The sequence below is a fragment of the Ascaphus truei genome, chromosome 6 (assembly GCF_040206685.1).
Source record: "Ascaphus truei isolate aAscTru1 chromosome 6, aAscTru1.hap1, whole genome shotgun sequence".
Taxonomy (NCBI): Eukaryota; Metazoa; Chordata; class Amphibia; order Anura; family Ascaphidae; genus Ascaphus; species Ascaphus truei.
This window is the reverse complement of record NC_134488.1, coordinates 45,256,478-45,259,415: the sequence shown is the minus strand read 5'-3', so window position 1 is coordinate 45,259,415 and position 2,938 is coordinate 45,256,478. Positions and strand designations below refer to the sequence as shown.

Below are 2,938 nucleotides of genomic sequence, written 5' to 3'. Positions count from 1 at the left end.
TGGAGGGGTTTTGTCACTATATATATATATATATATATATATATATATATATATATATATATATATATATATATATATATATAATGGAAATATTACTGTATGCTCAAAGGCATGTCTTAGACAGGTCTGCAACCCAACCTTTCACCATTATCACCCAGCACTTCCACTGCAGCAAGAGATTCTGGGAAATGACATGCAAATGAGCACACAGTGCCACCTTTTGCTTCAAAACCATTAACATGGTTCCCTATAGGCTCAAGCTTGCTGCATGGCGACAGCTTTGAGCACAGCCAGGATTAAGATGAATAGCCAGTAAACCCACCCACAGATGGCCATTTCAACCTTAATGGGTCTCATAAGTGTGGGGTTGGTTATACTGGCTATGCAAAAATGAAGCAAGGATAGGTTTTACCATACTTAGTTAAGTTATGGTGAGTAAAAAAAGTGCTGCAGTGGAAGTGCTGTCTAAGGGGTGATAATAGTGAAAGGCAGGTTGCAGACCTGTCTAAGACATGCAAATGAGCATACAGTAATATGCTGTCGGCCCGCGCACCCAGTTTTCACCACACGCCACCTGCGCCCCCCTAAATAATCTTGCGTCTCGTTGCCCCCCCAGTTTGCGCACCACTGCATTCAATCACAACACATATACTCAATCACAACACAAACACCCCCCCTCTCTCTCTCTCTAAATCAATCACCACACATACACACAAACACAAACACACACACACTCAATCACCACACACACACACAATCACCACACACACACTCAACCACCACACACCACACACTCAATCACCACACACAGAGACAACACACACTCAATCACAACCAACACAGAAACAACACACACACAATCATAAGTCACACAATTTCACCTGGGAGGGGGTGACATGCTCCAATCCCCCAACCCCCCATGCTGCTGAAAACTGGTGCGGGAGACAGGAAGAGAAGGAGGGGATGTCTGTGTGCAGAGAGAAGCCCCGCTCCCGCTGCAAGGCACAGAGCAGAGAAGCAGCCTCAGCACAGAGCTTCTGGCCACCCGTGCACAGCTCTGCCCGCCCCCAGGTTTCCCCGCACGCAGCCCACGCCCCCCCCCCTAAATAATCTTGCGCCCCGCAGTTTGCGCACCGCTGTCATAGTACAAGCTTTCGAGAGTTCTTCTCTCTTCCTCAGGTCTCTATACTGATTAACAAAGGAGTCTATGGCTAAAACAGTGGTTAGGAAAGCAGGAAAAAACAACAGAGATGTTGGTGTGGATAAGAACATTGGCAGAGAGGCATGCAGGATAATTACAAACAATTGTGTGTGAGAAACCCCATGGTATATTTGAGCAGAACCATATTGACTTGGAGAGAATTTGTTTTCTACCCCATCTCTTTATTGGTGTGTGTGTGTGTTGGTGTCTGTGTGTGTGTGTTGGTTTGTGTGTGTGTTCCCTTTTGATATCTTACCAACCTGTCTGTCTCAGTTGGGTGTGGTGGAGAATAATGACCAAACACCAGTGTGCGCCTAAGTTATACCGTGCCAGCTCCTCCTGCCATAAACCTTCAATGTCTCAGGATTTCTTTCTCTCTCCTGACCAATTTCATTGAAGATTATCTCTATTAATGCAACAATCGACAGGAGCAGAAAGGTAAGGGGGAGCAGAAAGGTAAGGGGGGAGCAGAAAGGTAAGGGGGAGCAGAAAGGTAAGGGGGAGCAGAAAGGTAAGGGGGGGGCAGAAAGGTAAAGGGGAGCAGAAAGGTAAGGGGAAGCAGACAGGTAAGGGGGAGCAGAAAGGTAAGGGGGAGCAGAAAGGTAAGGGGGAGCAGAAAGGTAAGGGGGGAGCAGAAAGGTAAGGGGGAAGCAGAAAGGTAAGGGGGAGCAGACAGGTAAGGGGACAGAAAGGTAAGGGGGAGCAGAAAGGTAAGGGGGAGCAGAAAGGTAAGGGGGGAGCAGAAAGGTAAGGGGGAAGCAGAAAGGTAAGGGGGGAGCAGAAAGGTAAGGGAGTGTAGAAAGGTAAGGGGGAAGCAGAAAGGTAAGGGCGTGTAGAAAGGTAAGGGGGGAGCAGAAAGGTAAGGGAGTGTAGAAAGGTAAGGAGGGAGCAGAAAGATAACGGGGGAGCAGAAAGGTAAGGTAGTGTAGAAAGGTAAGGAGGGAGCAGAAAGGTAAGGGGGGAGCAGAAAGGTAAGGGAGTGTAGAAAGGTAAGGGGGGAGCAGAAAGGTAAGGGGGGAGCAGAAAGGTAAGGGAGTGTAGAAAGGTAAGGGGGGAGCAGAAAGGTAAGGGGGGCAGAAAGGTAAGGGGGAGCAGAAAGGTAAGGGAGTGTACAAAGGTACGTTAAGGATTAGACTGCTGATTCTGTTGAGTTTCCTTCAATGTCTGAGATATCTACAGGCACCCCTGGCAGTGAAGGTGTTAAAGGCAGTTATCTGTGCTACTAAATTACAAATAAATATATCCCCAGCAAAGAAATCTTCTTAGATTGTACCTACAATATTTCCTGTGTTCACTGTTTTGATGTATAGTGTTTACTGATATACCATTTCTCCTTCTTAAACGGTGGAAAAAATAATAATAATAATAATAATAATAAAACATAATTAAAGCAGTGTTCCTCCGGTAACACCAGATTTGATTGCTCAATTATGTAATGATCATGAGTTTTTTAAGGAAGAAATTTTTTTTAGCTCACTTTGCAGTTCTGTGTGTGTCTGTCTGTACAATATATAGTGTGTTCTGTGTGTGTGCACAAGACATAGTGTGTGTGTGTGAACTGTATATACTGTAGTGTGTGTGTAAGGTATATAGTGTGTGTATGTGTACAGTATATAGTGTGTTCGTGTACAGTATATAATGTGTGTGTGCAGCATATAGTGTGTGTATGTGTACAGTATATTGTGTGTGTGTGTGTGTGTGTGTGTGTGTGTGTGTGTGTGTGTGTGTGTGTGTGTG

At 45.4% G+C, this 2,938-nt stretch overlaps 1 protein-coding gene across 1 annotated transcript in view; it reads left to right on the top strand.

Moving 5' to 3' along the window:
* Positions 1-1,497: 1,497 nt before the first annotated feature.
* Positions 1,498-2,938, top strand: part of LOC142496961 (NXPE family member 4-like) — a 29,976-nt gene continuing 28,535 nt past the window's right edge. Inside the window, exon 1 of the mRNA XM_075604092.1 lies at positions 1,498-1,639. The gene's annotated coding sequence lies outside the window, so the exon portion shown is untranslated. The remainder of the gene's footprint in view (positions 1,640-2,938) is intronic.